The following is a 24,923-nucleotide window of genomic DNA, read 5'->3' as shown; positions in this document are numbered from 1 at the left end:
AGTTTTAAAGAAGCTTGTCCGTGAAGTTGCTTTTTTTCACGTAATCTGTGCATATGTGTGTGTAGTGTAGTGTATTAATACACCTTCTCCGGTGTCCAGAGCTGTTCCACTCCTCTTCTCAGTGATGTCACTGCTCTTTAGACTCTCCGGGATCACTCTATTCTCTACGTGTGAGCTGGACGTCTCTTTTACAGTGTGAGCCTATGGTGCCTTGTTCTGACACTCCATAGACTTACATTGTAAAAGCCTCTTCCCGGTCACATAGAGCATAGAGTGTTGTCTGGGGAGTCCGAAAAGCGGTGACATCACTGAGAAGAGGAACATAGCGGCGCTGGATCCCGGAGAAGCCAGTGGTAGGTGAGTATATTAATACATACACACTATAGTACAAACACATATGATTGATTTAGTGAAAAGTAAAGGACTTCTTTAACAATTGTTTGTCCTCGCACAGTTTTCAATAAACAAGAGCCGGTCGATTTCTTAAAGGGAACCTATCAGGTCTCCCGTGCCCCCAGAAACACCAGCAGTTGTGTCTAACAGTCCCTGTGTTACATTACATACATAAACAAACAAATCTTTAGAAAAAGTATTGCTAATTTCCATTAATGACATGTAAATGAGGGCTTTGACTAGTTGAGGGGAGCGTTGGTGTCCTCAGACTAGTCGGCCCACATAGCATGTTATCACGCCCCTGTGTGCAAGATAACAACTTACAGGTGCCGGCGTCATTGCTAGCGCTAGACTTACCTCGCGCATGCGCGCGGCTTCTTCCCCTCTCCTCATTGATCCTCTGAAGTTGGGTTTACCCGTGCCGGCTTCAGAGAGGCGCACTGTGTATGATCGGAAGTGCAGAAGACCTCCGATCGTGAGCAGTGCAGCTCTCTGAAGCCGGCACTGTTACACCGGACTTCAGAGGATCATTGTAGCTGTATGTAATATTATCAGCTCGTATACCTGTATATTCATTGACGTTCTGGTCTGAATGTATTCATACAAAGTTATTGAGACTTGAATTGAAGGGCCAACCTGAGCATTACTTTTCTCTGTTTCACACATTTTGTGAATTAACCCATTACCTCACATGGCAACTGCCATATGTACAAATTCCAGTAATTACCATAGAAACTTGGCAGATATAACTTGGCTTGTTATATAGTAATGGTGGTATTAGTATTCCACTGCAGCCTGGGAATATTAACCTATGACAATATTAAAGAGTTTTTACAAATTTACTAAAAGTAAGAAATCTAAAAGCTGCACATTTATAGTAAATTAGTTATTAATATGTTATCCATTTAAACATGGGCAAAAATATAAAATATTGGCAATGATGGTGTCTGGAATAATATCACAGGGTGCTCAATGCTAATCCAGTACAAATTGATTGGGGTATTATTGGTGTGTTTGTACATTTATCTCTATCCACATGTGCATGATCCATTCAAAAAGAGGGGATTTGGGTTCCTAGTCTGCACTTTAAATCCCCTCTCTAATATAATTCTGTACATTTCAGGATTGAACAGAGTCCAGGAGGCGAATCAGCTCAATTACTGCAGATTCTGACTTCAGAATTATATTTTCATTACAAAGGTCTTTGATTTATTGTCAATTTCACGCATTTGGCAGACAATGATGATATATGAATACTCTTCTTTTGGGTTTGTGTTAATTAGGGCAGTGTTTGCCTCTATTCTGCACTTCTACAGTGGAAAATTGGAAAGCTTTATATTCTGCTCAAGTCATTCTGTTAAGAAGTGTCATCTCTCAATGTGTGTTAGCCACTATTGGATCTCAAAAAGAAAGCATCAGCACAACAAAATGCTGAAAGATGAGGATGAAAAGGAAAGGCAGTGGGCAATATGAATGCTAAATCAAGACAGCAGAGAACCCGGCAAATACTAAACAAATCCATTTTACTTGTGCCCACATGTACCTATAGGATGGCGGTGCATCTGTTAAAGTCGTGATTTTAAAGAGGAACTTTCAACAGTTGGAGCAAGTTAAATTGGCCACATCATGGAACAGTGACTGCAGAGCTGAATAAAATGTCATTTTTATTTTTTAATTTATCTTCTTCATTGCGAACATATTGGCTTGTAAAGTTGAGATTATAATTTATGATAAACCAAACTGGGAGTTACCACAGATTCTTCTCTGGGGGCATGTACTTTCTCCCCTGCATGAGGTTGATAAATCATAAGCATGAGAGGGGTAAAAATAAAACGTCCCCACAATAGCTTTGAAAAGGCTGTTTTCTATGTGAGACTGGTAATGACTGACAGTTTTCTCTCATCACTGATCTCACTGCAGTGCTGTGTGTAATTACAAAGTGCCAGGTGTAGAGCAGAGATTTCTAACACTTCTACAGCTTTCATCTCTCAGCAGGGAGGGTGGGGGGAGGGGCGTGATTATCATTGTCTGGACTACAGCAGTGTGTGCATGCTAGTCAACTCCACCCCCTCCTGTGATAAGCAAATCACTATCTATAGACAATGTAAATACAGAGCCTGGTGTGGGTGGGGTTAGCTTTCTCAGCTCTGCTACATTGTAGAATCTAAAAACTCTTTGTCAGAACTGCTGTACATAGTAAACTAAGTGATACATCAATGGATTCAGGGTCTCTTTGCCAACATCATGCTTTTCTCAGATGAAGTCGCAAAAACCTGCTTACAGTTTCCTTTTAACCCCTTACCGACGTTGGATGTACCGGCATGTCCTATTTTGCAGTGCGTTCCCGCTAATTCATGTACAGATACATCCTGGTGATGGTGTGGGCACAGAAACTGTGCCCTCACGATGCTGCCGGGAGCTCGGCTTAAGTTATAGCTGAGACCCAGCTGACACTGCCAGAAGCAGTGCCCTCGAGCTGTTTAATCCCCTAAATGCTGCAATCAATAGCGATCGCAGCATTTAGAAAGCAGGGTGAGCGAGGGGGGCTCTATCTCTCTTGGTCGGTGCCCCCTCGACGTCATCGGTTGCTATGGTCCAATGACAACCCCTGGATCTGCCAGCCATGACCCAAAGAGTAAAACTGCCTTATCATTTTTACCACACAGTGAACAACATTAAACAAAAAAAACTATTCCTGATTCCTGAATTGCTGTTTTTTGTTCATTCTGCCTCCCAAAAATCAGAATAAAAAGCGATCAAAAAATGTTATGCACTCAAATATGGTACCAATATAAACATCAACTCGTCCCGCAAAAAACAAACCCTCACAGGGCTCTGTAGCCAGAAATCTAGAAAAATTATAGCTCTCAAAATATGATACAATAACTGTATTGTAAAAAAAATAATTTTTTAGTGTGTGATTGCAACCAAACATAAAAACTATAAAAAGCTGTAATTGCACCGACCTGAAGAATAAAATCATATAATCACTTATACCGTACGAGGATCAGTGTAAAAAATAAATAGAACTAATTATTGACCTGCTATTGATTTGTTCAGCCTGCCTCACAAAGATCGCAGTAAGGCTTGGCAATTATCCTGCGCTCTGTGCTGAGCGCTTACACCGGGGTTTCCATGTAAATCTTTGAAATACGTGATTCAGTTGGAACCCACGGCGGAATATTCCCTGTAATGAGACAGATGAAGATACTGTGGACTCAGTCTAGCCTACGATCCGGTGATGTCTGTCTTTTTAAGCGTGTTCACCTCTGAAAAGAAAGATAGCGCTGGACAGAGACCAGATGGAGTCCACAGTAACTCTGCTGCCTCATTATAGTGAAAGGACCCGTCGGGGGTTTCATCTGACCCTTGTCATTCGGAGATTTAGATGGAAACCCTTATGTAAGTGCTCAGCATAGAGCACAGGATAAATGTGATCCAAAATGTTATGTAAAATCTTCAAATCAATCCACAAAAAAAAAAAGAAAATCCCCACTACGGTCCATCATCTGTCAATGGAAATATAGGGAGGCTACCAAGTTATTGGTAGCACAAAGGCTCTGGAAAAGTGATATGTCACCTCACCCCCAAAAGAAATCCAGTGAATTCTGCGCTCCTAAATCCAAATGCCCCCTCCTCCCTTCTGAGCCCCAGTGTGCCTAAACCACATTTAACGTCCACATATTTGGCATTTCTGTAGTGATGAAAGCCTGCTTATTTTTTCGGTGCATGTCTCCAGAAGCATGAGCTGGACAATAATGTATCGGGCACTACAGCGTACTGGGCACTACAATGTACGGACACTACAATAGCAGATTTGCAATTTTCACTCAGCAAAATCTACTGCTGCTTGTTTCTGGAAAACACCCATGGAGTCAAAATCGTCACAACACCTGTAGATAAATTCCCAGAGGGGTATAATTTCCAAAATGGGGTCACTTGAGGGGGATTCTGGTCTTCTGGCACTTAGGGGCTGTGTATATGGAGTCCGCATTCTACGATAATTTGTTCTCCAAGGGTCAAATAGCGCCCTTTCCTTCCTGAGTCTCGCCGTATGGTTAAGCAGTATTGTACAGCCACATATGGGGTATTGCCACATTCAGCAGAATTTGTCTGACAAATTTTGGTGCCTTTTTTTACCCATTTACCCATATGAAAATGTGGCTAAAATATTTTTTGTGGTAAAATTGTAATTATTTTTTCTTCACTGCTCAATGGTATAAAATTCTGTGACTATTCTGGTGTCGATATAATCACTGCACCCTTAAATTAAATGATTGAGAGGTGTAGTTTGTAAAATGGGTTAACTTATGGGGGGTTCTGGTGTTCTGGCACCTCTAGGGGCTCTTCCAATGTCAAATGGCACCCTCAAGCCATTCCAGCAAAACCTTGAACTCCAATATGGCACTTTTTCCCCTTCTGAGCTTTGCATTGTGCCTCAAAAGTAGTTTTCATATGGGGTATTGGCGCACTCAGGAGAAATTGCGTAACAAATTGTACCATTCCTTTTCTCATATTATATTAAACCTTTTTGAAAATTAAAAACTTGGGGACAAAGAAACATTTTAATAGAAAAATGGTTATTTTCCATTTACTCAGCCCAATGTTATACAATTCTGTGAATCACCTGAGGGTTAAAAATGCTCACTACACCACTAGATAAATTCCTCAAGCGGTGTAGTTTCCAAAATGGTGTCACTTGTGGAGGTTTCTGCTGTTTTGGCATGTTGGGGGCTCTTGAAACGCGACATGGCATCAGCAATCAATTTCTGCCAACATTGATCTCTAGAACTAAATTGCTGCTCCTACCCTTCCGAGCTCTGTCGTGTGCCCAAACAGTAGTTTTACACCACATATGGGGTATCTGTGTATGTGGCACCCTGCTGTTCACAGGTACCACAGAACCCAGGGTGCATGGATGGACTTCTCCACAAGAGGCCCTCACTACATACAAACACCTCCACCTTTCCACCTCACACCACCAGAGGGAGCCCGATAGGGATATATATATGGAGGGTGGAGCCAGGCAGTCAGTCAGTTGGAGAGAGTCAGACAGTCAGAGAGTCTGAGAGCGTGCTGACGCTGAGAGCAGCGAAGACGCAGCCCGTCTGCTCCTGAGTACTGAGGGCCCTGAGTGTGGCCAAAGGCAAGAGGAGAAAGGAGAGAGGAGTTAAGGGGGCAGAGGAGCGTCATAGGCTCACCCCAGTATATAAACCGGACACTGGGTCCGCACCTGCAGGGTCCTTTATACCCAGTAGGGATCACCGGCATACCAGGAGGACTACAAGTCCCTGGCCGACCTGAAGCTAGACCCATTACAGGACCAGGAACCACGAAGGCCCCGGCGACCAGGGATAGTGGTTGCCAGCAGAAGGTCCCACTACCAAGCGACAGGTGAAGGAACAGCACGACACATAAGCTAGGCCCAGTTGCAGGCTGGCCAGGAGCTTAGAGAGAGAGAGACACGGACCACGAGGCCTTATACCCGCTCACTGGGGAGAAGTCCTGAAGTGCACCCATCCTACTGAGTACCCTGGACCGTACCTGACATCCGCACCAGTAAAGGTATTGAAGCAAATCCCATGTCTCTGTCAATTACTCCTGCTGCGCCATCCCGCCTGCACTGCAAGTCCCAGCACCACCAACCATCAAACTCCACACTGCCCCGGGGTCCGGCTCCACCTGTGGGGAGCAGATACACCTCAGCTGCCATCCCATCACCCCCCGGAGGTCTGCAGCAGCGCCCGCCTTACCAGGTACCACAGGTGGCGTCACAAACTATTTCCTTTACTTTTATTTTCTATCCAAGCTACAATCCCCTTTTTGGTTGACCGCCCTGGGCCACGGGCCAGGCCAGCCACTGTGACATACACCCCCCAGCATCCATAGGCCCAGCTGCCGAGTACCCCATTGCCCCGGGGGCGCGTCATGTACTCAGGAGAAATAGCACAACAAATTATGTGGTCCATTTTCTCCTTTTAAAAATTTGGTGCCAAAGCAACCTTTTTGCTGAAAAAAACTATTTTTTCATTTTCACAGCTCCTTGTTATGAAATTCTGGGAAGCACCTGTAGGTTCAAGGTGCTCACCATACCTCTAAATAATTTCTTTGATGGATGTAGTTTCCAAAATGGTGTCGCTTGTGGTGGGTTTCCACTGTTTAGGCACATCAGGGGCTCTGCAAGCGCATCGTGGCGTCTGCTATCTATTCCAGCCACTTTTGCCCTCCAAAAGTCAATTAGTACTCCTTCCTTTCTGAGCCCTGCCGTGCACCACATATAGTGTAGTTTTCCCCCTACATATGGGGTATCGATGTACTCAGGAGAAATCGCACAACAAATTGTATGGTCCATTTTCTACTGTTACCCTTGTGAAAATTAAAATTTTGGGGCTAAAGCAACATTTTTTGTGGGAAAAGGTAAAATTTTCATTTTTGCCTTCCACATTGCTTTAATTCCTGTGAAGCACCTAAAGGGTTAATAAACATCTTGAATGTGGTTTTAAGCACTTTGTGGAGAGCAGCTTTATAAAATGGTGTCACTTTTGGGTATTTTCTGTCACATAGGCCCCTCAAAGTCACTTCAAATGTGATTTGGTCCTTTAAAAAATTGGTTTTGTAAATTTTGTTGGAAAAATGAGAAATTGCTGATCTACTTTTAATTCATCTAACTTCGTAACAAAAAATCATGTTTAAAAAATTATGCTTATGTAAAATAGACCTGTGGGAAATGTTATTTATTATCTATTTGTGTGGTATAACTATTTGGTTTAAGGGCATAAAAATTCAAAGTTTAAAAATTGCAAAATTTTCTAATTTTTTTTGTCAAAATTTCAATATTTTAATAAATAAACGCAAATCATATCGACCAAAATTTACCAATGACATGAAGTCCACCATCTCACGAAAATGTGAAACCACAGCGTTTTTACTGTGAGTTACAAAAACCATGGTAAAAAAAAATCACACTGTAGCTACAACATTTGACTCCATCAAATTACTTTCTCTCCATTTATAATTCATGCCTGATTTTGGCATAAAAAAAAACGGAACAAAGCCTTATCATGCAAACCTCCATCTGTGCTAGCACATTAAGGGGGTTATACCAAGTTTGGAAGTTACCCACTATCCATAGAATAGGGTATATCTTCTCCATTGCTGGGCTTCCGACTAGTGTTGAGCGAACGTACTCGGATAAGGTGTTATCCAACACTCTCGAGTCCTAGCCGAGTATCTTCGGCGTGCTCGAAAAATATGTTTGTGTCGTCGCGGCTGCATGTCTCACTGCTGTTTGACAGCCACGAGACATGCAGATATTGCCTGACAAACAAGTAAAGGGAAATCCAGCACTGCCATCCATCGGTAAAAAATTATTATATTTTATTAATAATCCATTCAAAAAGAGAAGGAAGAAAGTTTGTGAAGAATGCTAAAAAACTGACACATTTCAAGAGGAAAAGCCACCTTTAAAGGGAACCTGTCACCCCCTGGGGCTTTTCAGACCTCTAACATGAGCATACAGGTGATAGAAATGTAAATCTATACATAACTGTGTGGCCCATATTAGATGTCTGCTTGCTTTGATATATCTTTTTATAAAATACATTTTCCTAGGCTTGGCGACCGGGGGATGCTAAGAAATGCCCGCCTACCTACTTAATTTAAATATTCCCCCACTCCCCTCCCCTGCCCTACCCTGCACATCACAGGGCTCTGTGACGTGCACTCTAGATCTGCACATCCCGCGCAAGCGCAATGCGCCTATAACTTAAGCCGCTTTTTTTTTCCCCCTGCCCTATCTTAGTGCTGTGCTTTAGTGCGCAGGCACCAGGGAGTCACTGTGACTTCCGCTCCAGTGACCTCCGGCGTGCTCAACAATGAGGTTTGGTCCCCACTTCCTCCCGGATAGTTGTTAACTATCAGGATGCCGGGAGGAAGTGGGGACCAAACCTCATTGTTGCGCACGCTGGAGGTCACTGGAGCGTAAGTAACAGTGACTCCCCGGCTCCTGTGCACTACAGCACAGCAGTAAAATAGGGCAGGCAGAAAAAAAAGGGCGGCTTAAGTTATAGGCGCATTGCGCATGCGCAAGATGTGCATATCTAGAGTCCACGTCACAGGACCCTGTGACATGCAGGGGAGGGGGGGAATATTTAAATTAAGTAGGTAGGCTGGGATTTCTTGGCGTCCCCCGGTCGCCAAGCCTAGGAAAATGGATTTTATGAAAAGATATATCAAAGCAAGCAGACCTCTAATATGAGCCATACAGGAAGGTATAGATTTACATTTCTATCACCTGTATGCCCATATTAGAGGTCTAAAAAGTCCCAGGGGGTGACCGATTCCCTTTAATCATAGCATGCTATGATTAAGAGCGGCTTTTCCACTTGAAACACGTCAGTTTTTTAGCTTTCTTCACAAACTTCTTCCTTCTGATTTTTAATGGATTTTTATTAAATTATAATAATATTTTATCGACGGATGGATGTGCTGGATTTCCCTTTACTTACTTGTTTGTGCTGACTCTGCCAGCTGAATACAGCACTCTGCGTTCGACTTATATCAAGCACGGATAGCAATCATAAATAACGCTGACTGGCTTTTCCTCTTCCAATTGCCTGACAAGCAGGCAATCCATGCATGTCTTGTGGCTGTCTAACAGCCGCGAGACATGCAGCTGCGGCGATGCGAACATATTTTGCGAGCATGCCGAAGATACTCAGTTACGACTCGAGCGTGCTCGGATAACGCCTTATCCGAGCACGTTTGCGCAACACTACTTCCGACCGCTCGGAATCAGAGAATGGGGTTTTGAAGAGCCGCTTCTGTATGGAGCAGAGACTGAGCATGCACACCTCTGCTCCATTCATTCTCAATGGGATCACAAGAGATAGATAAGCACTGCACTCAGTTGGTATTCAGCACTACATGAAGAATGAACGTAGCAAAGGCACGCATTCTTGACCTATATTTCATTCAGACGGCATTCTTCAGAGCCCAATTTTTGGGATTGTGGGGGTCCCAACAATTGGATCTCTAGTGATCGGGAGGTTTTCCCCATCCTCTTTATAGAGGAAAACTTCCATCTCCATACATGGCTTTTGAAACCAAGGCTGCACTGAGACTTTTTGTCCACTACTTTTTTACACTGATGGCCTATCCTTAGCATAGGTCATCAATGTCTGATTGACACCCGGCACCTCCGCCGATCAGCTGTAATTTGCCTCCTATTGATTTGAATAATAGGCGGGCAGTAGCAAGCAACGGCCACTACAAGTAGACGGCCAGCTCTGCAAGTAAGTACTTCCAGCCGGCAGCCCCCGCCGCCAACATTGATGTTGGACCCTGGCCGATCAGACATTGATGATCTATCCTAAGGATAGGGCAACAGTGTAAAAGTAGTGAACAAACTCTTTAACTTATGTTTGACTGCTGCAGTCCACAAAATTACATGCAAATCATTGTATTTATTTGGACTGTAGCGGTCACTCATGAGGTAAAGAAATCAATCAGCATTATGGAAGTCTTGGTGTAGCCTAAGCCGTGCTGGTAAAACTGAGAAAAATGATATAATTTTACAGTGGCATGTAAAAGCTTTGGCATCCCCGGTCAAAATTACTGTTATTGTGAACAGTTAATCAAGTTGAAGATGAAATGAAGGGCTAAAGTTACACCTTTCCTTTGTATTTTAGGCAAAAATATATACTGTATATATATTTTTATCTTTTTACATTTTAAAAATTACATGAAGTAAAATGGGCCAATGCAAAAGTTTGTGCACCCTCCTTTTCAAAGTATTACAGCTTGTAAATGCTTTTTGTAGCCAGACAAGAGTCTTTCAATTCTTGTTTGAGGGATTTTCATCCGTTCTTCCTTGGAAAATTCTTCCAATTCCATGAGATTCCTGGATTTTCTTGCATGCACTGCTATTTTGAGGTCTAGCCACAGATTTTCAATGATGTTTAGATCAGGGAACTGTGAGGGCCATTGTAAAACCTTCAGCTGGCGCCTTTTGAGGTAATCTGTTGTGGATTTTGATGTGTGTTTAGGATCATTATCCATTTGTAGAAGCCATCCTCTTTTCCACTTCAGCTTTTTTACACATAGTGTTATGTTTGCATCAATAATTTGTTGCATTTTTATTGACTCCATCCTTCCCTCTACCAATAAAATGTTCCCATGCCATTGGCTGAAACACAATGCCAAAGCATGATTGATCCACCCCCATGCTTAACCCCTTTACCCCAATTTTTGCAATTCTGACCACTGTCACTTTATGAGGTAATTACTCTGAAACGCTTCAACGGATCCCACTGATTCTGAGATTGTTTTTTCGTGACCTACTGTACTTCATGATAGTGGTAAAATTTCTTCGATATCACTTGCGTTTATTTGTGAAAAAATTGGAAATTTGTCGAAAATTTTGAAAATGTTTCAATTTTCAAAATTTGAATTTTTATTCCGTTAAATCAGAGAGATATGTTACACAAAATAGTTAATAAATAACATTTTAACATTTCTCACATGTCTACTTTTACATCAGCACAATTTTGGAATCAAAAATTTTTTTTATTAGTGCGCTATAAGGGTTAAAAGTTGATCAGCGATTTCTCATTTTTCTGACAAAATTTACAAAGCCATTTTTTAGGGACCACATCACATTTGAAGTGACTTTGAGGGGCCTTTATGACAGAAAATACCCAAAAGTGACACCATTCTAAAAACTGCACCCCTCAAGGTGCTCAAAACCACATTCAAGAAGTTTATTAACCTATCATGTGCTTCACAGGAATTTTTGCAAAGGGGAAGAAAAAAATGAACATTTAACTTTTTTCACAAAAATGTTACTTTAGACCCTAATTTTTTTATTTTTGCAGTGGTAATAGGAAAAAAGGGACCCCAAAATTTGTTGTACAATTTCCCCTGAGCGCGCAGATACCCCATACGTGGGGAAAAAACACTGTTTGGGCGCACGGCAGGGTTCGAAAGCGCCTTTTGACTTTTTGAATGTAAAATTTGCTTGAATAATTAGCGGACGCCATGTTGCGTTTGGAGAGCCCCTGATGTGCCTAAACAGTGGAAACCCCCCACAGTTTACTCCATTTTGGAAACTAGACCCCTCAAGGATTTTATCAAGGGGTATAGTGTACATTTTGAACCCAAAGGTACGACAGAATTTGATAACATTAGGTCATCATATTGAATAAGTTGTCATTAGTCTTGAGCGCAAGTGCTTGCTACTTGAGTTTGCATCGGGTACTCGGGTATGCACCAAGTATGTCGGGTGCTCGAGTGACATGCTCGAGTCCCTGCCCCGCATGTTTCACGGTTGTTAGACACCCAAAAAAAACATGTGGGAATCGCTTGTGCATGGCAGGCGATCCCAGCAACGTTTTTTTGGGCCGCGAAGCATATGCAGCAGAGACTCGAGCATGTCACTTGAACACCCGCGATACTCGGTGCATACTTGCGCTCAACACTGGTCGCCATATTGTCATCATTTTTTTTTCTTTAATTTTGAAAAAAAAACAACTCTAATACAACCCCAACCCCAACCCTAACCCTAGTCCTAACTCTAACCCTAGCACAACCCTAACCCTAGAGTTTTTATTTTTTTACACCGTTCCTCATGTGGTATAAGTGATTAGACGTCTTTATTCTTCGGGTCAGTGCAATTACAGCGATTCCAGATTCATATTGGGTTTTTATGACTGACAGCTGTCACACAAGACTAGTTTTTGCATAACCATATTTTGAGAGCTATAATTTTTCCATATTTTTCCATATTTTGGCCGACAGAGTCATGTGATGGCTTGTTTTTTGCGGGACAAGTTAATGTTTTTACTGGTACCATTTTCGGGCATGTGACATTTTTTGATCGCTTTCTATTCTGATTTTTGTGAGGCAGAATAAACAAACAACAACAATTCAGGAATTTTTTTATTTTTTTTATGCCGTTCCGTGTGTGGTAAAATTGATAATGCAGCATTATTCTTCGGGTCAGTACGTTTACAGTGGTACCGCATTTATATAGTTTTTTTATGTTTTGGCGCTTTTATACAATAAAAACGATTTTCTTGAAAAAATAATTTTTTTGTATTGCTTTATTCTGAGAGCTATAACTTTTTTATTTTTCGGATGATGGAGCTGTATGGCAGCTTGTTTTTTGCGGGACAAGATGACGTTTTCAGCGGTACCATTTTTATTTCTATTCGTCTTTTTGATCGCGTGTTATTCCATTTTTTGTTTGGCAGTATGATGATAAAGCATTGTTTTTTGCTTTGTTTTTTATTTATTTTTTTTACTGTGTTCACTAAAGGGGTTAACTAGTGGGACAGTTTTATAGGTCAGGTCGTTCCGGACGCAGCAATACCAAATATGTGTACTTCTATTTGTTTTTTGTTTTTTTCATAATAAATAAATATTATGGGTTCAATATATTTTTATTTTTTGGGGATTATTTTTTTCATTTTTTTTTTTTTTTTTACATTTTTTTTTTCACTTTTCTACTTTTTTTTTTTTTTTTTTTTTTTTTTTTTTACTTTTACACTTTGTCCCACTATGGGACTTTCACTTTTTGCAGCCTGATCGGCTGCATGGCATAGAAGGCAGAAGCTATCCATGCAGGCTGTCAGAGCTGCACACAGGGGAGACATTACTTTGGTCGTGCACTGCGCATGACCAAAGTAACGTCCTGCCTCCTGGTGACCCGGATGTTGTAATGACGACATCGGGTCGTCATGGCAACATCCGGAAGCCGCCGCAGACATCGCTGGACACCGGCAGGAGACGTGAGTATAACGATCACCTCCCCCCTTGCCACCGCAATGCTGCAATCGACTTCGATCGCAGCATTGCGGGGGTTAATGTGCAGGGAGTGGTGAAGGACCGCTCCCTGCACATAGCACTGGGTGTCAGCTGTGACAATCAGCTGACACCCGGCGCCGATCGCCCCACACCGCTTGTGTGCGGGCGCAATAGCAGCGCGCGTAATAATACGTAGCTGGTCCATAAGTGCCAGGGCACAGCTACGAACTATTACTGACAAGGTCGGAAAGGGGTTAATGGTTGGCTAAATGTTCTTTTCCTGAAATTCTGTCCCATTTTTTTCCACACATACCTTTGATCATTGTGGCCAAAGAGTTCTATTTTAACCTCATCGGGTCCACAGGACTTGTTTCCAAAATGTCAGGCTTGTTTTGATGTTCTTTAGCATACTTCTGATGCTGTATTTTATGTTGAGGACGCAGGAGAGGTTTTCTTCGGATGACTTTTCCATGAAGGCCATATTTGTGCAGGTGTCTCTGAACAGTAGAACAATGTACCACAACTCTAGAGTCTAATAAATCTTTCTGAAGGTCTTTTGCAGTCAAGCGGGAGTTCTGATTGGCCTCATTAGCAATCCTATTAGCAGCTTTCACTGAAATTTTAGCTTTGTCTTCCAGACCTTATGTTGACCTCCACTGTTCCTGTTAACTGCCATTTCTTAATTATATTTCAAACTGAGGAAAGAGCAACTTGAAAACACTTTGCTATCTTCTTATAGCCTTCTCCTGCTCTGTGGGCCTCCACCATTTTCATTTTCAGAGCGCTAGGTAGCTGCTTAGAAGAACCCATGGCTTTGTTTTTTGGCACAAGGTTAGAGGAGGTTGGGTTTTTATAAAGCTGGGAAATTTGCGTCACCTGGCCTTTGCTAACGATGATGGTGAACAAGCCATAACTCTAATAGGCTAATTAAGGTCTGAAACCTTGGTCAAAATTATCTGAGTGCACAAACATTTGCTTCTGCCCAATTTTCTTTTTGTAATTTTTAAAATTTAAAGATGAATATATATATCATATATAGATCATTTCATTCTCAACTTGCTTAACTGTTCACAATAACAGTAATTTTGACCAGGGGTGCACAAACTTTTACATGCCAGTGTATATCACAAAATCCTGCGAACACCATTTAGTTTACACAAAACTACATTAGCATTAAATTGGCATTCCCATCTCCAAGATCCTATCCCAATATGTAGTAGGTGTAATAATAATAATATTAGCAAATATCTCCAATTAGAAATGTAGTACAGTTTTTCTGATTCGCTATGTCTCTTACCTCATGTGCAGGTGTGGCACCCCAGGGGTCTGGTTTCCACAGTAACAACAATGTTATGTCTGAGAGCAGGTGGGAGGTCTCTTGGTCAGGAATCCTATGCATGCCACACCTCCTGCCCAGTCCTGGGAGGGGAAGAACTTCCCCTGTATAAACCTGGGGCTGAGGCAGGGTTAGAGAGTTGAGAGGGAGAATTCAGCCAGGAGGGCTGACAGGGAGCTGTGGCTCCGGCTGGGCCCAGCTCCTGGGCCATGCCAGAAGTAGAGAAGAGAAGCAGCATAGGAAGAAACAACAGGAGCTCTGTGGGAGCAGTGTTACAAAGAGTCAGGGGCTGGCAGCTGCAGAGCTCGCCCTGACTGAGAAGATTTCTTACCGGACCCGGAGTCCGAGGCTGTGGGGACTAACTCCTACCCAGCAGCAGAATCCGTCAGGCAGGGGATTTCAGGTCCTCTGGCCAAGAAACCCGAAGGCACGGTCACACGCATGGGACCAGCACCGCCGTTGTGGAGCGGAAGCTACTAGAAGGCCCCGAGTCACCGGCCATACGGGTGAGCACCACACGGTACACTCAGGGACGTGGGCTACTTATACTCGCTTCTAGCAAGGTAGCCAGAAGAGTATCGTTAGTTTGGGAGGCCTACAACTCCGCCTGGCCAGGGGAGATCCCATCTGCTCAAGGACTGACCAGGCCCCAACCGCTAGCCAGTACTCCGGGAGGGTCTATCTTCGTCACCAGTAAAGACCCTGAACTACACCGCATCGTCTCTGAGTGGTTCCTGCTACCCCCATCATCCACGTCGGCTGCCCTGAGGCCATACCCCTCCCGTTGGGGGTTATACCATCCACGCTGCACCATCCTTCCACCGGCCTCAGCGGTCTGCCCTGCAGCGGCAGCTCCATAGCTGCATTCAACGGGTGGCGTAGTCGTCCATCATCTACCGCTGATACAGCGCCACTTAGTCTGACTCCCTGGGCACGGACCGGATCACCGCCACGAGACTACAACCCTCAACAGATCCGGCTCCGGGTAAGCTCCCGCGTGCGCAACGCTGCGCGACACAGACCCAGGGGCGCTTCAACTTTTGGCGTAGTCGGCAGGATTTCGTGCCCGCAACCACCGGGTACTGCGTGCCTGAAAAAGACTGTTCAAACTTACCTGTGGTGAAGATTCCCGCCATCCGGCGCCATCTTCCGCTTCCTTCCCGCCATCGGTGGAGTTTTCCCGCCATCCGGCGCCATCTTCAGCCTTCTTCCCGCCATACGTGGAGTTTTCCCGCCATTGGACGCCATCTTGAGGACGCCGCGCGGGAAGAAGAGGGGCGTGGACTCCGAAAGCGCGCGAGAACTGAAGCCCCGCCTCACGTCCGGACGTTGCGTAAGGTCCTGGAAGGAGCCCAGCAGACGCCGACGTCACAGGAGCGCGACGGAAGGTCCTCAACCCTGACGATCCACTGCGGAGCCGCGGCCTACGGAAGAGGATCATCGCAAGGTAGGCCACGGTCCACTAGGGGGGAGAAGGATGCCGGATACGGAGGAGAGCTTCACCGCTTCAACCTCCGCCAGCGCCACCGCTGTTGCGGTCATGCCTTTCACCATGCCCTATATCCCGGGGGCAGCCTGGCTACCCCAGTACTCAGGGGAGTCACATACCCTGCATGACTTTAGAGAAAAGCTGGATAGCCTCTTCCAGGTGTACCCCCTCACAGAGGAGCAAAAAGTGAGCATCCTGGTGGCCCAATTAACCGGGGCAGCCCAAAGGGAGGTAAAGTCCTGGCCACCTGGGAGGAGGACTGTCGCAGAGATACTAACCCAGCTAACCGAGGAGGAGCTGCAGTACTACCAATACGAGGAAAGCCAAGAGGACCCGGACGGGTCTGAGGACTACCCTCAGGAGGGAGCACAAAGAGGACATAGCTACTGAAGGGAAGTAGCGTGAATAAAGAGCTGTAAATAGTTACCCGTAAGGGTACAAGGACTGCTGCTAATTAAAATATGGTCCCCGTTGGGATTAGTGAATTGTTCCCCGTGTGTCCCTATCCCTTACCAGGCTGAGGACTGTGAGCAGCCATCCCCTATCCCTTACCAGGCTGAGGACTGTGAGCAGCCAATCCTTATCCCCACTGGCCGAGGACTGAGAGCGGCCATATCCTGTAAATAATTATGTGTTTCTAGTAATTTATAGGAGTCCTTGGTGGATTTACCGGGAATCCTTTGTACAGTTAGTGGAGCGTAACCCAGGATGGACTAAAAGACTCTTAAGGACTCGGGGCAGGACAGACCCCTACCTGGTTACGTCTCCCTGTTTTGGTGAAATGGACACCTTTGTTTCCTTCAAAGACTGCACCCGGTTGCGGACATGCCGTAAGCATCTTTATGTGTTTTTCTTATTGTATTATTATTGTTTATACCTTATGTTTTTCTAAAAATATGTTTAGTCCCGGAGTACTAAATTTCACTAGGGGGGAATGTGGCACCCCAGGGGTCTGGTTTCCACAGTAACAACAATGTTATGTCTGAGAGCAGGTGGGAGGTCTCTTGGTCAGGAATCCTATGCATGCCACACCTCCTGCCCAGTCCTGGGAGGGGAAGAACTTCCCCTGTATAAACCTGGGGCTGAGGCAGGGTTAGAGAGTTGAGAGGGAGAGTTCAGCCAGGAGGGCTGACAGGGAGCTGTGGCTCCGGCTGGGCCCAGCTCCTGGGCCATGCCAGAAGTAGAGAAGAGAAGCAGCATAGGAAGAAACAACAGGAGCTCTGTGGGAGCAGTGTTACAAAGAGTCAGGGGCTGGCAGCTGCAGAGCTCGCCCTGACTGAGAAGATTTCTTACCGGACCCGGAGTCCGAGGCTGTGGGGACTAACTCCTACCCAGCAGCAGAATCCGTCAGGCAGGGGATTTCAGGTCCTCTGGCCAAGAAACCCGAAGGCACGGTCACACGCATGGGACCAGCACCGCCGTCGTGGAGCGGAAGCTACTAGAAGGCCCCGAGTCACCGGCCATACGGGTGAGCACCACACGGTACACTCAGGGACGTGGGCTACTTATACTCGCTTCTAGCAAGGTAGCCAGAAGAGTATCGTTAGTTTGGGAGGCCTACAACTCCGCCTGGCCAGGGGAGATCCCATCTGCTCAAGGACTGACCAGGCCCCAACCGCTAGCCAGTACTCCGGGAGGGTCTATCTTCGTCACCAGTAAAGACCCTGAACTACACCGCATCGTCTCTGAGTGGTTCCTGCTACCCCCATCATCCACGTCGGCTGCCCTGAGGCCATACCCCTCCCGTTGGGGGTTATACCATCCACGCTGCACCATCCTTCCACCGGCCTCAGCGGTCTGCCCTGCAGCGGCAGCTCCATAGCTGCATTCAATGGGTGGCGTAGTCGTCCATCATCTACCGCTGATACAGCGCCACTTAGTCTGACTCCCTGGGCACGGACCGGATCACCGCCACGAGACTACAACCCTCAACAGATCCGGCTCCGGGTAAGCTCCCGCGTGCGCAACGCTGCGCGACACAGGCCCAGGGGCGCGTCACAGGCATCGCAGGACCTTAGCTAGTTGCTAGTGGTCGTAACCATGGATACCTAACTAACTGTGACTTTATCAGTGGACGTAACCATGGATACGTCCTGTGATGCCTGCACATGAGGAAAGAGAGATAGCGAATCAGAAAAAATATACTACATTTCTGATTGGAGATATATGCTAATATTACTATTATTACACCTACTACATATTGGGATAGGATCTTGGAGATGGGAATACCCCTTTAAGGATCGCTGCTTATCCCAAATAACCTCATTATTGTGGAATAAAACAAATTGGAAATAATTTGATGAGTTCCACAAGTTTTCCTTGTTTTTCTAATCGATGGTTTGTGCCGTGCACTTTTGCTGAGCAGACTCTGTGACTGCAGACTTGTGAACCCTCACATAACGCACACTGTGCGCTGTGAAGATTCTCCGGTGTCAGCACCGGGAACGGCGCTCACGTGACCCCCAAGCAGCCGGAAGCCGACTAGACTGTTTCCAGTCTGGCTCTATGTGACTGCAGACTTGTCATTTTAGAATGGACAACCCCTTTAATGCTTGTAACCCTGGCTATGAGGAGTGTTGCTTTCAGATATACTCTGAAAGAAGCCATAATTTAATGGATTTAGCATTTTTTTTTTGTACTAGAAATTATGTACTTCAAAACTAACATATTGGAAAGTTTGCTGAATCTGCTAGGGAATAGCCATGTTGCCTAGGTCTAATGAAGAACATCATTGTCATTGTGGGTATGCACCATGTAATTTCTTGGTCTAATCCATTAGTTTTCTTCATGATCAGACTCTATACTAGTTTTTATACATCTCCCCAACAGTGAGGATGCAAATTACCATTCTTATCAATGATTACACATAACTGCCCCTACTGAAACCAGTTAGTGTAAAGACATACAGTAGATTTAGAAAGTAATTTGAATACATTGGATACAATGGCGGAGTTTAAGGAAATGTGACTCTGATGTAAAGCTCTAGCTGGAGGTTGATGATGCACTTAGTAAAAGTTGCAGTAGCACATGGGAAACCAAAGTTAGTAATGTACTGTGAAAACAGCAAGACCCAAAATACATTTTACCAGCAGCGCTTTACAAGTTTAGGAAGCCTGTGATAACAGATTTTGTTTTAGCTACTAAATATTTAATTTCTGTTATGCTTGTTGATCCCAAATTATTCTCCAGACCTAAATAATTCAGATGTTTGTACTAGTGCCAAAAAGCAATTTACAGCCAAGTGTGTCTCTTTCTCTGTGTAGAGATACGTACGTCTCAGTCATGTTTAAGTAAAATGCAGGTCGTAGTGAATTGCCGTCTGATATCTAAGTCCATGGGGGAACTAGGTGCAATTAAAGTAATTTTTGTAAAGGCTTTTCTACCAATTAACAAAATTTGTTTTTAATCCGTATTGTCGGTGGGACAAAAAAAAATCACAAGAGCGTAGGAGTTCTCATAGCCGAAAGCCACTTGAGGCACAAAGTGCAAAGAAATGTGTGTTTTATCTCAGTGTAACATTTCTTCAAGATGTGCAATTCTGCTTGTATTCCCCCAAAGGAAAAGCGTAATTTTTGTATGATCTGCAGTAGGACATTATTCAAGGCAAAAGAAGGTAAAAAATAAAATGCAACATATTTAATATTTTATATCATTTGAAATAAAAATAAATTCTCATAGGGTCTACTACAAATCTGCAACATCTTAAAGAAGCCCTTCCATAAACTTTTTTGATCTCTAAAACTGTGTTTATGTATATGTAGTGTGTGTTAATATACTCGCCATCACTCTCCGCTCCTCTTGTGAGTGAAGTCACCTCTCTTGAGACTCTCCGGATCACTCTATCCTCTATGCGCAAGCTGGAAGCCTTGTTCTGACGATCCATATGCTTACATTGTAAAAGCCACTGCTGGGTCACACAGAGTGCAGCGTGATCCAGAGAGTCTGAAGAGTGGTGACGACACTCAGAAGAGCAGCAGAACAGCTCTAGATAGCGGAGGAGACAGCGGTAGGTGAGTATTATTTAAGGGAATGTGTCAGCAGGATCAGATGTGTCAGGTATAATCACACACAGCTCTGCAGTGAGAGGAACCTGCAGATGTGTCAGATATAATCACACACAGCTCTGCAGTGAGAGGAACCTGAAGATGTGTCAGGTATAATCACACACAGCTCTGCAGTGAGAGGAACCTGCAGATGTGTCAGATATAATCACACACAGCTCTGCAGTGAGAGGAACCTGCAGATGTGTCAGATATAATCACACACAGCTCTGCAGTGAGAAGAGCCTGCAGATGTGTCAGGTATAATCACACACCGCTCTGCAGTGAGAGGAGCCTGCAGATGTGTCAGATATAATCACACACAGCTCTGCAGTGAGAGGAACTTGCAGATGTGTCAGGTATAATCACACACAGCTTTGCAGTGAGAGAAGCCTGCAGATGTGTCAGGTATAATCACACACAGCTCTGCAGTGAGAAGAACCTGCAGATGTGTCAGGTATAATCACACACAGCTCTGCAGTGAGAGGAACTTGCAGATGTGTCTAGTATAATCACACACAGCTCTGCAGTGAGAGGAGCCTCCAGATGTGTCAGGTATAATCAAACACAGCTCTGCAGTGAGAGGAACCTGCAGATGTGTCAGGTATAATCACACACAGCTCTGCAGTGAGAGGAACCTGCAGATGTCAGGTATAATCACACACAGCTCTGCAGTGAGAGGAACTTGCAGATGTGTCTAGTATAATCACACACAGCTCTGCAGTGAGAGGAACTTGCAGATGTGTCAGGTATAATCACACACAGCTCTGCAGTGAGAGGAACCTGCAGATGTGTCAGGTATAATCACACACAGCTCTGCAGTGAGAGGAACCTGCAGATGTCAGGTATAATCACACACAGCTCTGCAGTGAGAGGAACTTGCAGATGTGTCAGGTATAATCACACACAGCTCTGCAGTGAGAGGAGCCTGCAGATGTGTCAGGTATAATCACACACAGCTCTGCCATGAGAGGAGCTTGCAAATGTGTCTAGTATAATCACACACAGCTCTGCAGATTTCGGCCATCACACATCACACTGGTAACTCCCTCTTCATGTAAAATAATCTCTGGAGGCAGATTCTCATGGAAATCTATGTCCGGCCCATTGTCCTGAACAGCTCATTTACATATAAGAAAAACGTGGATTTCTCTGGACTAAGACATCAGATCACAGATATCAAGGTATCATTTTACTCAGCTTCTTATGATCTACATGCTCATATAGACGGCTTAGGAGCATTGGTCTTACTGACAGATTCCCATTAACACACTGACTCTATATTACATGCACATATACACAGGTTTAGGGGGAAAAAAGTTCATGGGGGGGGGGCTTGTTTAAATGATAACTCTATACGTCAGTGATTTGCAACTTGTTGCTTTCCAAATATTGTGAAACAGCAAGTTTAATCGAAGCTGACTTGGCATGCTGGGGATTGTAGTTTCATAACATAAGTCCACAGCCAAGCACAAATATTGTGGAAGCATTTATCTCCTTACTTATTTAATATGGGAGCTGCTAGACAATGAAATACCTCATTAGACAGAATGGGAATGTGTTCTGTTTTCCACCAGTTGTGTTCCCGCATGCAGGTAACTGCTATACAAGGCCACCAGGAAAGTATGCTGGGGGCGGACAGGAAGTCATAGTGCAAGTTACAACAGTTTCAATTGTTCTTGCCACAAAGTATGCTTCACACGATTGTCCTAAAGGAAACAAATCAGTCACAAAATAATAATAAAAAAATCTGAAAAAGAAACAATATCAGACCAGAAGTTGGAGTCAGCACAATAGTTAGTAAAAGTTAATTGAGTGAGGACTTCAGCTTTAATGGCATTTCCTTGTAGTAACTTTTTCCCAGTCAGATAACCTTGGCATGTGATAATTACTTATGGACAGCGCTGATTGTTTTGGCATGCAATTCTAAACCTGATTCTAACTTGGCAAAGGAATTTTAGTACATAAGTAACAACACAAACATGGGTCCTATGGCAGAAGGATAAAGCCTAATTAACAGCTAATCACCTCTATTGCAGTCATGCTTTTTGGCTAGCTGTAGTAGTCCACGTGGTGGCCTTTGTTGCATATGTTCTGTATTTTCATAACAGCTTCATTATTCCTCCATTATATTTTACCTTCATTGATACACTGAATAGAGGAGCATTATTTTTGTAATAGAAATATGGAGAAGGCTTCTGGCATTCACTCACTCCTTACTCACTCTTTGTCGGACTGCTATTGAATACATAGAGACTGTGCCACTTAAAGGGAATCTGTTAGCAGATTTTTTCTACCACATCTGAGAGCAGCGTAATGTAGGCAAAGAGACCCTGAATCCAACAATGTATCACTTAAATTACTTGGTGCAGCGATTCTGACACCATTAGAGTTCTTAGATTTAACAATGAAGCAGAGCTGAGAAAGCTAACCCCACGCACACCATATACATAGTCTATTGACAGTGAGCGGCTTATCAAAGGAGGGGCAGAGTCAGAGTAGCGTGTACGCACTGCTGTAGTCCAGGCAATGATGATCACCATGTGATGAAACCTTCATTGTAAGTAAACAACAGCAGACAACCTGACATGTGAAACTTCGTTGAAATTTGTATTTTAAGCCCTTCCTCATCCTGTCCTCAGATTTCATAGCAAAAACCTGCTGACAGATTCCCTTTAACATGGATGGTTCGTCCCTGTAATTTCTGTGTCACTGTTGTACTTTTAAGGACTTGTTCACGCGCTGCAAAAAAAAAATAGTTTTCTGAAATCTCATGAACATGTTACATTTTTTTCCTTGCAGACTTGAACCATCGAAGCTTTTTTTTCAAATCTGCAGGGTGTCAGTTCTCTCACTGTTTTTCATTCGTTCAAATGAAAGGGGAGAAGGAACGCATGCAAAAAAAAGCTTAAAAAAATACATATTTTAAGCAGCGTTTTTCTTGCCAATACTCCTGCCAATATTTTTTTGCTGCAGAAACATCCGCTACAAATACTCAATGTATGCACATACCCTGAATGGTTTTCATTGTGGTTTTTGTATTCACTGATCCTTTTTGTGTTTTATAAATATATGAGCATTTTGATAATTACTCGTGTGCACGGTTTTGTGGTATATCCTCTTTTTGGAGATTGTTTTGCTATATGAGCTTATATCACCCTTAATGTATAATATGGGTTGTGCCCATATACAGGACACTATACTAATTTATACTATCACTTTAGACTATGCTTCCTACCTGCCCACTGTATATCTAACCATGCCACAAGTTACAAGGCTCTGCAAAAACCTAACAACCACCCCCCCCCCCCTCATTTCTGTATGCAAAAATTAGCTTCTTAACTATGTCCACACCTTGGGAGCGTTTCAACACACATGAAGGGAAAAATGGCACTACGTACTACACTATCCGTTCCATCATGAATTTGGACTTCTTGACCAAACCCAACAGATCCTTGTGGTATGTGATTGTGGTCCTTCAGGCACCATTGGTATTTATGGCATGATGACTCTGGCAATAAATAAAAATGAACAAAACTATGTAACAAACTTGTAGCAACCTTTTCATATTTGCTCAGGCACTTTTGCAAGATCTCTGTTGAAACTGACTGTCACGGGTGTGTCACGGGTGTGGGCAGTTGGTTGCAGGTGATCTCTTCGTTTGGCATTACAGACACCTTCTTAGAAGCTGTATCTCTTGGACCCAGCAGCTACCTTCCTCTGGCTAATTAACACCCTGGCCTGGGTGTATAAATACTTGCTGTGTGCCCAGGGGTGGATTAAGAGTAGCAAGGGCCCCGGGCAGTTTAGAAGGCGCGCCCCCCCCCCCCCCTACACACACACCTGATGTATCACATGTCACATGATCCCCTGTGATAGATCATGTGATAGTTAACGTGAAATTAATTTGGCACAATATTAATTATAATATTTTTTTTTTAAACTGTGTGCCCACTATGCGTTTATTAAGCAATTCCACTGCAGAAACGCTTAAAAAACGCTTGGTCGAAGGTCTGCCATGTTCCCCAATGATAATCCGCATGTGCTGTGCACATGCTGCGGAAATTTCCGCTGTGGATTATCATTGTGGAAAAATCCGCAGCATTACCAATTATTTTGCAGAAGCTCGGTATTTTCGCCGCCATTGACTTGCATTGGAACGCATGTAATCCGCATCACTACATCTGTACATGCGGATTCCATGTGTTTCAATGTGCGGATGGTACCCGGGTTTGGAGAAGAGGAGACTCTCCTCCAGACCCAGGTACCATAGTACCTGTAAAAAAAAAAAAAAAGGCTAAAATAAAAAATAAATATTATACTTACCTTCTGATGGCCCCCGGTGTCTTTATCCGATGCATCCTGGCTTGCCGGCAGCTCACGATGGTCTGAAAAGGACCTGCCGTGACGTCATTTAGTCATGTGACGGGTCACGCGACCGCTGACGTTGGCAGGCCATCAGAAGGTAATTATATATTTATTTTTTACCATTCTTTTACGGTCACACTATATAAATCCATGCCGGTTGCATGGATTTATATAGTGTGACCAAGTTGTCAAGCACTTTCCAAGTGATGCTAAAATCGCTTGGAAAAGCGCTTGATAACCCGCATGCCGAAATGCATGTGAAGAACGCTTCACTTCCACTTGTCACTGGCAGGAAAAACGCATGTAAAATCCACATGAGTTTTTTCTGCCAGGGAGATGCAGAAACGCTCAAAAAATATCCGGAGCATTTCTGCATCGTGGGCACATAGCCTTACATTAATTGTATGACTCAATATTGAGCACACGTAGCCATCTACACACGGCGGGAGGCCGCACGGCGCCATCTATACACAGCGGGAGGCCGCACGGCGCC

The 24,923-nt window shown here is 44.0% G+C and overlaps 1 protein-coding gene across 28 annotated transcripts in view; it reads left to right on the top strand.

Annotated features, from left to right (window-relative positions):
- Window positions 1–24,923, top strand: part of SORBS2 (sorbin and SH3 domain containing 2) — a 417,459-nt gene that overhangs the window by 135,224 nt on the left and 257,312 nt on the right. The window lies entirely within an intron of this gene.

This window comes from Phyllobates terribilis, unplaced genomic scaffold, assembly GCF_046119375.1.
Source record: "Phyllobates terribilis strain yellow unplaced genomic scaffold, ASM4611937v1 Scaffold_1__5_contigs__length_1240528914, whole genome shotgun sequence".
Lineage (NCBI taxonomy): Eukaryota > Metazoa > Chordata > Amphibia > Anura > Dendrobatidae > Phyllobates > Phyllobates terribilis.
Note: the sequence above shows the minus strand (reverse complement) of the source record. Positions and strands in the feature narration are given on the sequence as shown.